At 38.3% G+C, this 15,167-nt stretch overlaps 1 protein-coding gene and 1 long non-coding RNA gene across 3 annotated transcripts in view; one reads left to right on the forward strand and one right to left on the reverse strand.

Moving 5' to 3' along the window:
- Positions 1-15,167, reverse strand: part of LOC119661353 (potassium voltage-gated channel subfamily H member 2) — a 766,305-nt gene that overhangs the window by 223,839 nt on the left and 527,299 nt on the right. The window lies entirely within an intron of this gene.
- Positions 4,698-5,182, forward strand: LOC119661354. Its single transcript, XR_005250578.1, has 3 exons — positions 4,698-4,813; positions 4,879-5,029; positions 5,087-5,182. It is a non-coding gene; the product is annotated as an uncharacterized LOC119661354 (long non-coding RNA).

The following is a 15,167-nucleotide window of genomic DNA, read 5'->3' on the forward strand; positions in this document are numbered from 1 at the left end:
GAAGTAGCAAATATAATCCCAGAGTAGGTAAGCTATTTGATTTAATTAGTTCCGTTGATCTCATAATTGCCTATATAGAGTGTTGCCCAATGCTCTTGGGGTCAACAAAAAGTGAAATAATTAACCCAATAAAGTAGAGCCATTAATCGAAGTTTTCCTGTAAGACCCCCGTTACCTAGAACTTAGTCTGATTATTATGGGCGACCAGACTGTAGTGCCCAGACGGAGTAATACGAAATCGGAAGGCTTGTTTTATTATCCAAGATATATCTGGTAAGTTTGGTGGTGGAGACATTGGGAGAACAAAATCCAGTTCTTGAAATGCTTTCTGATTCACTGATTCATTTTTCGGGTATTTTCCGGATTTTCGGCCACCTAATTTGTTTCAATCTCACTCGGCTCACTTCTTCAGGACAGACCTGGGACACAGACGCTGGGAATCAGTCACAGGTCTGCCCTGCTGAAGTGAACCGGACTGCTCACAAAACGTTGGCGGTAGAAGCAAATTACGTGGTGGAAAATGCGGAAAATAGTCAAAAAATGACAAATAACTGGAATGGGAGAAGTTATTCTGAAACGTACAGGAAACTGGGGTGAACCAGAAGAATCCGGGGCGGGATACACCTGAGGTCGTTGAAGCAAGAAGACCTGTGTATTGTGGGAATTCTGGCTGCCCATAATTCACTAGCTAGGTTTATGTTCAGAATAGGAATTCTAGAAGATACTACGTGCATGTATAGAAGAGACGAAATTTAGAGAATATTTCTAATGTGAACACCCCGCCTATGGACGGATCAACGGGTAGCATCACACAAATCCTGCTATAACATACGTAAATGAATCTGGAACATTTCATAAGATGGGGCGTCGAGTATAGTGGACTTGCCTCACCCCAGGGACGCATACACTCACACACAGAAGCATGTACATATTAAGTGAAGGAGATTCTGTGAAATTTGACCATTTCTTAGAGAGCAGTGAAAATTTTAGGATATTTAAAAAATAAATATTTTGTATGAAAATATTCGTATGATTACTACTTATTTGTAAAAAACAACATTAAACTAATCGAATTGAAAAATTGTGTCAAAAATTCAAATAAGTTTGTCCTGTACCTGGAGCTGACTTGTTTTTATATTTTTGTGTCCACGATATTTGCTCAACTCGAATAAATATTTTCTTTTTGTGTGTCAAAAAATCGGGAAACTACTTTCTCTCCATTCTGTGCGTAGTATCTCTTGAAATGTAGTATCTGCATATAACCCTTGTGTGTGCAGAAGGTACACGACATGCAATATACCGCTTTCATAACTACTGACGTGCTCATGTTTGATATTGAACGTATTAGTTCAGTTGATTTCAGTTCACCCTATGGAATACTACCTTAGAGGTCAGTTTTCAATTAAAATTTAAATAAGGTTACTAAGTCGCAGGCCTTTCAGCTGACTGGCAGAACTTTCATTAAACACGAACCAAAATTCACCACGAATTGACTGAAGCTTCGTAGTTGGGAACACTCTTTACCATAAAAAAACGTCGAATTAGAAAATTCTAGGAGCTTGTATTGAAATATGTACATGTACTCTGCACCAAATTGCCTACAGTGAAAATGTTAATTTAGTTTACAGTTTAGTTTTCAGAATACAATGAAAATGTATGTATATGGAACCATTTTCTGGAGGCATGAAAAATTCCTAACCACTTTTCAGCAGATATATTCTAATTTAAAATGCTTACTCGAATATTCATTATTATCCTAACGCAGTATAAAAACGTACATTCCAACGTTCCACTAGAGCGGGGTTGTAAATTTCCTTACAAATAGTCCTTGCAGCTGCTTTTATAATAAATTTCATAACATTACCAAAACATTGTTAGCAAATCATAATATTTTCGTCATTATGAATTCTAGGACTTAAAAACATGAATTAGCTCCATAACTCAGTCCTCAGTAGGATAGTCAACAATATTTTCATATTTCATGATCAGGACCTATCTATCTATAATACACCCTCTAAAAAACTAACGGGGTAACCAGTTTTTATCAGATTGTAATTGTAGCAAATGAAGTCCTTTCTGTAAATAAATACTTTCCCAGTAAAGGGAGCATACATCACCTGGATTCTTGGACTTTTTCCCATACAGAGTAACATTTTAATTTAAAAGGGATGAAAAACTCCCTGGAAATTGGACTGATAATTCACTCAGCTGGTAAGCTAACGTTTTGTTCGTGGAATTTTGATAGTTACACAAACGCAGCTCCGGTTTAACACTCTGAGTTGTAGCCAATTTCATAGAACTTTTCCATCGAAAATCAACTAGAATAACTTTGTCAGTCCATCCAAATGAGAAAATTCATTGTGGTAAACATTGTTTTGAATTTTCTTTTTATATTCGAAAGCAAATGTTATTGCATAGTATCAAACGAAGCATTCATTTTGCCTTTTTCTTTAACGGAATTCGTCAAAAGGGGGTTGTGGAAAAAATGGGATTATAAATATTTAGCGTAGAATTGGAACTGATGTGCAATTGTTATACAAGATGGAATGTTGATCATTTGTAAGCATGTTGAGCAAAAGGCATAAAATAAAACAAAACCTTACTAAAATCGCTTTCAGTTCTATCTGTCTATGACATGCAACTTACTTGAGAACATATAATAATTTTGTTTGCAAAACAAAAGCTTATTAAAATCGGTTCAATGTCTGTCTGCCTATCGGTCTGTCCGTCGGCCTAGCACACACACTTTTCTCAGAAACGGCTATACCGATTGACACGAAATTTGCTGAGAAGGTGCGATTTATTCACCCACAGACAGTGATGAATTCTTTAACGGACCCATTCTCAGAAACTACCCAACCCAAAAATCTGAAAAAATTCATGAAGCTGCATCTATTTGGTGTCCAGGCCTTAAAAACTCTTCATATCGATATCCGTTCAAATTAAGTTAATAAGTTTATCTCAGAGCTATAAAACTTGGTAGTAGTATAAAATATAATATGAAGCATATTATCCCCAAGTTTGATCAGAATGATACTATCAGTAACAAAGTTATAGTCGCTCAAAGTTGACTTTACGGTGTAAATTGACTACAACTAAATGTTAATATCACACTAAAGTGGATAGTCAGACATGCTAAATGCATATACATAACGAGCTACGTACAAATGGGATGATTCTACACTCAAATATATTCACAGGAGAAGCAAACAACACCTTTCATACCTGAAGCGCCCAGCTTCCGTTTTCTCGACTTGTTTTTATTAAATTACGGTTATTTTCAAATATATATGATAGTGTAAGGCACAATAATGAAATGTTTGAAGGAGATCCTTCTTCTCCTTCAACCTTTGTCCTCTTCGTAAGTGGGTTTGGACTTCTTGATCAGCTGAACCCTTTTGCTCGGACATAGGCCTGATCTAGAAGGCTCGTGAGGAGAAACATCTTTACCATAAGTTCCTTTTCGATGAAACACTCGCAACACTTGGCAAATTCATTAGGATGTCAAACCGGGAAACCAAAAAACGATCGGTGTTACCCGAGCGGTCACAATCTTCAGGATAAATTCGACACTCTGGATGGCGAGAGAGATCTACGTCGAGACGACATCAACACACGCAGGATATTGAACACTTTTGTTGTGTGCGTATGGCGGAAATATTTCGTGCCAATTTCAACGGGAAAATTTGTTCATCCCTCGTTTATACAAGCACTCCCGACGTTTGAAGTAATTGACTGGCAACAAAGCACCACTGTTCCAATCTAAAAAAAAAACAAAGGCAGTCTATCAGAACATTTAAATTACCGCTCGATTCAATTGTTATCCCATACAAGGACAATTTTTGAACGCTCTCTTGACAACCGTGTTTGCACCATTGTTCAACCAAGCCGGGTTTGCCCAGAACTGCCGAACTACGTACTACTGATCTGGTATATTCTGCGGCAACAACTAGTGTCAGAGGAATTCGTGCGTTGAATTAAACTGGGTGGAAAATGGCCAGAAAACTGGTCGAGATGGCTTGATTGCTACATGTGGTTTGAGAGTCTTACGACTCCACTTGTGCTTGGCAATTTTAATCCTCATTATGAGTTACTTACTGAGCTAATGAGTTACTACCTCTTCTCATATGTCTGCTGTTAATTTTGGCATCATTAATAAAGCTTCTGTCTTATCTACAACCTATTGGTCGTTGCGTATTCATTGGCTAGAAAAAGACCTAACCTTACAAAAACCGACTACAAAATATATTCCATAGATACAGTCAAGTGTTCCCAGTCCAGTCACCGGTTTGAAAGACCAAAGATAACCGAGCATAAAAGTGCACACCTGAAGGGGTATAATCTCAAACCTTTCATCAGTTAGATTTGGTTCACTGTTGCTGCCCTCACCATCCAAACTTAATATAAAGGGAATATTGCTGTAAAATTCGGCAGTGATCCAAGGTAAGGACCATAAAAAGTGAATCAGTTATTACAATAGGCAGTTCATCGCATCCCGGAGAAATTTGATGGACTCTTGTATCCTGTTCAAGTTTTGAAACAGCCTGATGGGCTGTCCAATAGTCAGAGATACATAGCTGCGAATCATGTGTTTTCGAGGTGTTTTTATTCTTCTGTTGTTCGAATGCTTCGCGGGTTTTTTAAAAATAAGATTATAGTTGCATTGTAAATTTTGCTTATAATTATACTGAAGTATGTCATTGAGTTCTTTTTATCGTATAATTTATTTAAAATGAAATAAAATAAAAACAGAAATAAAATAAAGTGATGTGGATGTAATTAAAGTGCGAAACAGCGGCGAAAACTCTTGAAGGTAACCAGGGATTCTTTGGAGCCCGCTTACATACTTTAACTCTGATCTGCAAAGGCTTACTCTAGATCTCGCAAGCAGTTGGACAACAGGACACCAAGCAAGATTGATCAAATAGGAGCGCAGCGGAAACTACAAACTATTATTTAAATTTTAAGATAACTTTGGCTTGGGCGTTTGGACATCTTCCTACATAATTCGTGTCCCTTACATATGTATGTATGTATATCCATACGTTCAATAGCAAAAAACTGATTAACACTTTGGAACCAACAGCGAAACTATCCACGATCCCAGTCGATTTATTATCCATCATATACCAACTCACTGGGCCGATTGAATTTGATGGCCTGTCTAGTGATAGTGTCAGTAGAAAGGTTCAATGCTATTCTATCTATTGTTGCTACTTCCTAGGATAAAAGAATATAATAATATAATTCGTTATACGAGTAGAGTCTCTAATATAAAGTATAATCATGAAGGATCCACTCAAAGACGAGTATTCGTCTATTGCCCTGAGAAAGTTAGTTAAGATCTACAAAAGATTAATCGAAATAGGCAGAAGTATGTAAGTATGAGCTCTAAGTAGCTTTATTGTATTCACGAAATGCAAAGTAATTTCTTCTGCTCGAAGGTATACTCGCATTATCATCGCCTACAGTCTGGAATTGGACATAAAAATCTCGAGTAAAATATATTTTTCGCCATAATCACTAGAAAAGAGAGCAGATCAAGGGATCTCAGTTAATGAGGTTGCTATGAAGCATCTGTTTGTAGAGCTATCAAAGGCAAATTCAACTCGAATGCAAACATGAGCCAGTTCCAGGAAATTTACTTATGTTCGGTTTCGTTTTTATCCTTAGCGATTTCTATTCCATATTTTAGCATTTCGACAGCGTTTGGTACTTTGCTCCAAATCTAAATATATGATACTTACTCAGATCATCAGCTTCTTGCCAAATTAATTAATGTTCACATATATTATATTCCATATATGTATGTAGAATGTTCTATTAAGTAGTACTTGAGAAATCATGCACTGTTAGGTTCAATCAACAGTAATCATATTCCTCGTGGATGACATGGCGAGGATATGTAATTTCTAGACGAATTTAGTTTGATAGAGGGTATTATCCACGTCCATAAGGGGATCTAAGGTTGTTATCCTTAAGAAGTGGAAGCTCGGAACTCTCCAAACTTTTAGTATAGTAACGAGGTGGAAACTCATTCATTTCGTTATAACTTGAGATTGAGTTAATCAACTGTATTGGACAAATTCTTACTACGACTTTAGCCTCTATATGAAGTTCAGTCAGTTAGTAAGGTCTATTCATATTCTCACACAATGTAACTAACGCTTCAGTCGGTTTCCTTCACGGAGTGAGTAGAAATACTTGTGTGTGGTACTAACCAAAGAGTTAAAGAATGCTAGACCTAGAATATTAGTAAATAATTTTCAGGATCAAATTTGTTACTCACTATTAAAACACGTCTTAAAATAAAATAAATTCATACAGAAAGATGGAGTCTGTTACATTTTTGGAGTATATATTTTTATACCATCACAGCATCCTTTCGATACCAATAAGCGCGTCCCATCATGTATCCCTTTTAACGCAACCAAAGAAAAAATACATGCAAAAGGAGGGTAACCATTTTTTTTTCATCTAGTATAGTCATGTGTGGTATCACATGAAAGCTCTGAAAAGAAGTGTGATGGTTCTTGCGCATGGTATTAGGCCTCAAAATACCCCCATGCCTATACCTGTTTAAATACATATTTATTTATTATCATGTTTACTATAGGTATATTTTCTAGAAATTGACCGACTTTGACACTGAAGTGAATGGTTTGACAAACGAAATGCATAAATATTACGAGCTAAACATAAATGAGACAAAAGCCCACTTAAATATTCTTATACAGGAAATACACGAAACCTGAAGTGCTTAGCTTCCGGTTTCCCAATTTGTTTTGTAGTGAACAGCTCTACGAGATGCTTGCAAGGTTAATAAAATAGACGAACCACCTCAGTAAGATTAGTTTACCCACGCCTTTCTTCTAAATTTTTCATTAGACTGTTCTTTTGAAAACAAATGCGAACTCGGTGTGAAACTAATACTGAAAATACTTCTGTTTTTCGTTATAATCTTGGGAGCATGTTCTGGTTAATATTCAAAATGTAAAACATGACAGCAGTGCAGGTTTTGTGAAGGCGGAGCAATATTTAATGCGGATAGATGATTTCAAGGGCATATCAAAAATCGAAGGGGATTTGAGTAACACCATACTGTACTATATAACTGGTGTACCAGATCTAATCCGGCTACGGTGCGTGTTACAGGTTGTGGCTTATGACATGGCCTATCGGGTCAATTAGGAATAACAGAAGTGACTTTCATAAATAAACAGTTGTGGACAAGCAAAATGTTTCCTTTTCTGTTTGTTTCGATTAGATCCGACAGTCGGCATGAAGCAATGGTCGTGATTATCGGATGAATTTCGATAGCGCGATAATAAATATCAATGACTCCCTTCTAAATACCTTCCCAACTTTTGTAGGTAATCACACACACAAATTAAATTAACTTTTTTTTAATGGGAGTGACTCTTCACTTTTGGACATTTTGGCGATGGTTGGGATTCAGGTGAGATGATTTGGAGAAACCAAATGAAATAATTTTATGCCGACAATTAGCCTGTTACAGATTTGGAACAAAGCCCCACCGTATACGGACATCGACCCCCCATTACGTGTCTCAACTGCTTCCTAGAAATAAGCTAGATTATAGATTAATATTGACTGATATTGAAAAACAAATCCAGTCATACCACCAATAAGGGAACAAATTTGTCATTAAGTTTCATTGCAAGTCGATGATAAGTCATCACTTAAATTGCCTAATCGGAAGAGTAATTCGAATGTTTCAATCGTATAGGACTCCATGAACCCAACAGTGAGGAGAATATTAGTACCTGACGATGTTCCTTCTAAAGTTTACTGTGGCCACCAACAAAGTCATGCTTTCCGCTTTCAAAATGCGGTGAAAACTACAGCAGAGGTTCACAGCACCAGGGTCATTCTTTACCATAATCAACAATCAGAACGAGAAGCAGGCGAATGCGTAGGAGAATGTTGCTGCCTTAAATGCTTGAATTTAAAGAAGGGATAAAAAAATTGAGAAAAATGCACTTTGAAAGTTCATCACCAAGTCTTGGGACATTATTGGAACTGCCCATCTTACCAATGATATGTCGATCATTGAAATCATGCCGCTGAACAAGAAATCGGTTGTATGTTCTATTCGAATTAAGGTAGGGTTCTTTTAGATTGTTTTTGTTACACAAAATTAAAGCTACATATGTTTAGAATATATGTACGAAAGTATATTCCGATTTTAGAAATCGAATTGGAGCGTCTCAGACATACCTACCTCATGTGCGCCGAGGGACGTTAAGGTGCTAGTACGCGGCGACTCCAAATGGCTTTTTATGTACCGGAAAGTTGATATTATTGGGCAAAGTCAAATCCCGCCATGCTATTAACATAGTATGCTGGTCCCAAACCCGGGTAAAGGAGGAGGGTTTGAGGCGAAATACTTTGTACTACCATCAGTAAAACAAAAATAAAATGCTGGGATCACAGAAAGAGATAAATAAAGTATAGTTGGGGTTATTCTACTATGCTAAATCCTACTTGATCTCTCTTGGTGGCAGACCCCGCGGCGGGCCGACCAAGAAAATGCATGCAATGTCGTTAGAAACAAGATGAAGGGATCGAGTAACAAGTTCCGAAAAAATGGTAGAGGGTCCATCTCAGTCGACGCGGCTGGACGGGCCCCGGTCCTGTTGAGAAATGGGTAAGGGTTATTAACGCATGGACGGCATCAGGACGTAAGTAAGTCGAGCCGACCCTGCATGTGAAAGGGGCAAAGGCTGAAGAAGAAGAAGATTATTGGGCAAAGTCACCTGGAGTAGATAATCTGGAGCGGTGCTAAATTGAGGAAGGATTCCTTTATCTACCAAAAAGATCCCATTAAGACCCTGATGTGAGTACAATATAGAAAATCTATAAGAAGAAGAAATTGACATTCGGCGATTGCGGAAACGTATATAACGTATATAACGTTTCAAATTTGGAAAAAAAATCTGCAATGTTGTTTTGTAATTTTTGATTTTAAAATAAGTGGGGAAAACGGAAGCTGGACGCTTCAGGTATGAAAGGTTTTATGTATTTCTTATATAACAACATTTGTGTGAACATTTGTCCAATTAGTACCTCACTTGAAATGTATATGAATATATTGTGTCACTTCACTTTCGCGTGCCACTCACTTTCAAAATGTAAGAATTTGCACTTAAACGATAACTTTGACCTATTATAATTTTGTGCGTAGTTTCTACCAAACTTGCGGTTATGCTTTTCACCACAGTCTATATTATTGCAATTCATGATTCTTCAATTAACTTTTGCAGCCAATTACTAAAAATTATGGTAATATACTATTTATTATTAACTTTATTTGAAGAGATATCAGTGCAAAGAGTATTTCAGAGCCTAAGCATATGACAGCGACAGTTTTGTGATTTTTTTCAAATTTTTCGTTGGAGTAGATTCTGAGAATGGGTCCGTTGAAGAAATGACCACTTTTCAGCCACCGGCCTCCCCCTTTTGCATTACATTTCTGAACTTAGATCAGCTCTGAAAAGTACTAATCGGGGCTTTTCATTTGATACTTTACCGCTAAATTCACTGAAAAAGAAATGTATACCACCCTTTTGCATTTATTCCACGTAAAATGGTGTCACTTCCTAAATACGATGGCACAGTTTCCACCTTTGATGTCAAAAGGTTCAATCGTTTCTGAGAAGAATGCATGCGACAGACGGACAGAGAAATGGCCAGACAGACAGTAAACCGGATTTTTTTACAAAAAATCTTAAAAACGAATGAGAAATTCACGTTCGACGACTACGAAAATTCTCATATAGACATTTTGGTCCAAGTCGGTAGATAGAAATTGTTTTTGATCAATCGTATTGGATGCGCTATATTGAATGTTGGTAATTTAACTTCAGATTCGTAATCAGCGACTCGGAAACCCTTTAATACTGGTTGATAATTGAACAAACAGAAAAAAAACTCTAAACTAGTTTTTCTCAAAACCATATTTTTCATCATAATTTCAAGCACAAATCTTGATCTATTGATAGGATTCATTTCATTCAAAGTCGGCCCTAAATGACATACTTTTTAATATGGCCTACAACTATGTTAAAAAGAGAATGAAAAACTATTAACTCATAATTTTTAAACAAGTTCCAAGTAAAAAACCAATTCGGGAAGCCGGCACTTCAGGTTTTGTTTGTTCCTTCTGTGAGTATATTTGAGTGCAGAAGCACCCCATTTGTACGCAGCCGGTAATGTATATGTATTTAGCATAGTAGACTATTTATTTTAGTGCGATAGTGATATTTCGTACTTTGGGTTGCAGCAAATTTACACGAAGAAGACAACTTTGAACTACTGTAACTTTGTTATTAGCAGTGCGATTCTAATAAGATTGAGTCTAACATGCTTCATACTATAATCTATATCACTACAAATTTTTATAATCCTTTCAAACAAATATCAAAACTAAGGCTGGCATCGAAAAGTACCAATCAAGACCTTTAATTTGATACCCAACACAATTATAATATATTCGGTGAGAAAAAAAATTACACGCACTTTTGCCCCCTTAATCTCAACGTGGAAAGATGTCACTGACTGCATGTCTGGGCGTTCACAGTTGCCGCCGTCCCACCAAATTTCGTGTCAATCGGTGTAGCCATTTCTGAGAAAACTATGTGTGAACGACAAACAGACAGACGGAAAGACAAGCAAACAGACAGACAATGGATAAATTTGTACTGCTCTGAAGGAGCAACTCAAGTTTGAAGAACTTGCCAAGGAGTCGGTTGTGGGTCTATGAAAAGCCCATGATGGTACCCAAACGACCACAACACGACCCGCGGAGGCAGCGCATAAGTTGTTGGTGGCCGGAAAAGTTCGGATTGTATGGGAGAGGTGCTTCAAATGCCTAATTTCTGGTCACTTCGCGAAGGAATGCACCAGCGGCAGGGATCGATCCGATCGATGCAGAAGATGTGGGCAGAAAAGCCATATTGCCAGGGAGTGCACTAAAGATCCCAAATGCTTTTTATGCAAAGTAAACGATAGACAAGATAACCGTAATATTGCCGGAATTCAGGAAGGCGCTGACTGAAATGAGAAAATGAAGTTCATTCAAATAAACGTTCGAATCTGAGATGTAAATCGCCATCATAAGCAAACCATATAGAAATCGTCACAGTGGCATATGGCTCATAAATTCTATACAGGGAGTGGTAATACGGGCTTGCGGTCAACAGGCCATACAATGTGCTGTAAGTCAGGCAGCCAGTGGCTTTGTATGGGCGAAAATAAGTGGTGTATATGTATACAGTACGTCAGCGAACGCTACACCCGCAGCGATCACCAGGCAATCTTCTTTGAGGTATGTATCGAGCCACAGGTCCATCAGGCCCGAAACCGAGAAGGATTTCAGACTGGTCTGTAAAAGCTTTGGATGAGCAGACCATAGAGGTGTGGTTAGATCAACTTGATAAAGCAGGCGCTTCTACGGAAAGAATGGTGAACTCGCCAGCCTTCAATCAGTCTGCCACCGAGCCAGACGAGTGGCTCAAAGGGCGATAGGTAGAGTAGATCAGGGGCAAAAAGAGTGCACTTATAAAGCAGCTTGCAAAGCCCTCAAAATAGCCATCCAGCGACAGATGAGTTGCTGGAGCTCTGCTGCTAAGTACCAAATAAGGCCCTTAAGCTTGCCGTGAAATCCAGACCGGAGATGTTCACTGACTTGTTCGAAGTATGCATGTCCAAAGGGATATTTCCAACTTAGTTATAGGCAACATGTGCAGCACGTTTGCGACAAATATTCCACTGCAAGTATCGCCCTCGCAAGGGTGATGCCGATAGTGAGAGAGTCACGTTATAACTCTAGGTTGTTTATAGCCAGGATGGTGACCTCAGTCATGCTTTATGCGACCCCAGTTTGGAGGGAGGCCTTGCGGGTGTCAGTTAACGCTAACAAACTGATTGCAGTCTACAGAAGGACAGTTCTGAGGGTATGCTCTGCCCTCAGCCCAAACGACATCTTGGCAGATGAGAGGGCGAACATATATCATGTGAAGCCAATCTCTCCCATATCGCAGACGAAGAACGCTGAGAGCGAGAGATCCGCTGGGTACGCTTGGGAAAGGGCCGGTGAACACACAGGCTCATCCCTGACATCAAGTAGTGGTTGGAGACACGAAACGGTGATTTTAATTATAATCTCACCCAGTTTCTCACAGCGCAGGATACCGCCAATACTTTCACAGATTTAAACAGGAAACCTTACCCGACTGTCCAAATTAAGATGGCGTCCTAGAGGACCCAGAGCATGTATTCTTCCACTGTCCGAGCTTTGTGGAAGAAACGACGACTCTAGAAGAGGTGGTGGTGTCAGAAAATCTGGTGCCGTAAATGTTAGCATGTCAAGAGGATTGGAATGCGGTCAACTCCATGAACAAACTGCGAAAGGCAGTGGAGAGGAGAAAAGTACGATCACGTACGCCGCGTGTAAAAAAAGGTCACCGAGCTAGAGTAAGTTGACTCCACCCCGCGTTGTAGTACCTTCTGGTGGTTCCGCGGGGCAGATAGGGAGTCAGGGGTGGTTTTAGTGGGTAAAAATCCCAACCCTGGTGTGTTCAGAGCAGTGTCTTTCGAAGATTTCCACCTACTCAAAAAAAAAGACGGAGAGACAAACATTTGAATCGATTTTAATAAGGTTTTGTTCCACACAAAACAGTCCAGTTATTTAGAAATTGTTTCATGTTTTCGGTATATTTATTCCAATCGGAGAGTTTGTTTATTATTATTTCCTTGTTTTATATGATTAATTTAAAGAAATAGATATTTATTATGTAATGTCCTTAGGTCCTTATTACATATAATAATATAATAATCGTTGGCGCAACAATCCATATTGGATCAAGGCCTTGAAGTGTGTTAGAGCACTTCATTCAAGACCGTAACGGTACACCACAGTATACTGTGGGAGGCAATGTGGTCAGCATTGCGCTCGCCCGAGATTATTACCCTGATTTGACTCAGGTACTCATTCACAGCTGAGTCAACTGGTGTCCGACATCCAATCACGATAACAAATTCCTCTGCCCCCAGCGAGATTTGAACCGCGACCTTCCGCTACGACAGCCCAGCGCTCTAACCACTTGAGCCATCCGGACACTCCTTATTACATAAATAATATAAAAAAGGAAAATGAATTAAATAATTTTGTAATAAATAAAATTTGTTAATAATTCGCGCACTGTACAGACACCATCCAGTTGGACTTCTTCGCGAGGTAGTTTCAAGAGCATGCATTTGCGAATGGGGTAAGTACTAGTGGACTAGTTGATTATGAAGCCAATGGACAATATATGGTTATACGAGGTTGCTGTGATTCTGTTGACAGCATAAGATTTCGTTCGCAGTTTGGGGATTGTGAAGCGAGAATTATAGTTCTCTTCCCTAGACACTCAAAAAACCCTAAATTCTCTAATGTTATCAATTCCCTCGCTTGTCTGGTCTAATCCGTATACATCAATCTAACACGCAACCTTAATGTTGAAGAATATTTGAGCGCTCCAACCAGTAAAGTTTCAGTTTGACATTTCACAATGTAACATTATTCAAAGCTCAGAACCATGGGATGCAAAAAGCCCCAGCTGCTTCTCCGTGTAGTTTACTAATCGATAAGGAGACGCTGCGTTATTAGAAATAAAAATCCTTCAAGTGGTTTGAACAATAAATCGCTACAGCTTTGTTTGTAAGTCAGTAGGGCATTTCATTCAAGATGAGTATCGATTTTACGTGAAGGTTTGATGTCGGTTGAAGGATGAGTTTGAGTGAGATGAGATGTGTACGGGTGCATATGTTTAAAAAATATAGTAATTTTCGTTTACAAATTAATGTCTCCGGTTAAGCAATGAACTTAATGCCCCAAAGAACACTTCCATAGTAAAAGTTATGATAATAACTGAGAATGCCAACAAAAGTACAAGTTTGTATGATACAAATAAATATTGATTCTCGGGAACTTGCTAGACAGAGAGAAGTCCTTCTATCGATCCGATCTCTTGAAGATTCATACAACGGAGCGAGGGACTGTCGGATTGCATCTTATGAGAAGTTATTGAATAATTCATGCGAATAATGCAAATGAGGGAAATTGACAGGCAGAGTTGATGTATGCTGTCAAACGGCGAAGGAATCATTTTGAAAGGAAAACGTTTTGCACAGAATTGGTTTCTTAGCTTTAGACTAACGCGACTAATGGAATTTGTTATTAACATTATGAGTATCTTCTGCCTAGTGGCTGTACAATACCATGGGTATCCTAATTTGCAAACGAATTTTCCACTCGAATGGGTTTGACTACTTCTTTTCCTTACACCCTCTTTTCAAACTCAAATCTTGTTTGTACAGTTTGACATTTGGGGAGAACTTTGAAGTTCAGTATTCGACTTTCGACTTTCAGTTGAACTTTGCTTTGCAGGGAAAAGCAGCCGACATGAAACATGGTTAGTCTTGGGTCACAAATAGCACCGAATCAAGGGAACTGATAAGTTATTCTTAAAATTGGAGTGGGATAACAATAACGAACCGTCAGGCCGTCTGCAAAGTTGTGTCTCGAGAGACACATACTCGTCAATAGTAATTTGTGCAAAAAGGATAAAGATGCTTAAAGCACACTAGCGGCATTATTCTGCATAATAACCTTTTTAGAATTAGTGTCACAGTAATAGTATACATTTCGAAGCAAAATCGGCAACATCATCGAATTTAAGCCCATAAATAAATAAATTTATATGAAAGCTTGCATTGCTTTGTTGATAATAGTACTTTTCAGTAGCTCTCTATGTCACGATTTTTTTTTCGCAAAATGAATTAATATAGTCATAGAACCAACTTAAAGGCGTTTTGTGTAACTTTACCAAAGATAGCAATATACAACTGGGTAGCTTTTGAAAATGAGGCGCCAAAATTCTGAAAATATAGAGTCACCGAAAACAAGAGGAAATAATATCTGTTGTTCCAGCATAGAGCCGCTATAAGGTTTGTTGGGTTTCAATAAACTGACACCGTACGAGCAATCAAATCGACCACTTCGTGATCAACTGTAAATTTAGAAGTTGTGTCCAGGATGTGTGTAATAAGAGATCTTATGGTCGCTTACATTGACTTGCGTGTTGCGTATGCCACTTCTC

The sequence above is a fragment of the Hermetia illucens genome, chromosome 1 (genome assembly GCF_905115235.1).
Source record: "Hermetia illucens chromosome 1, iHerIll2.2.curated.20191125, whole genome shotgun sequence".
Lineage (NCBI taxonomy): Eukaryota > Metazoa > Arthropoda > Insecta > Diptera > Stratiomyidae > Hermetia > Hermetia illucens.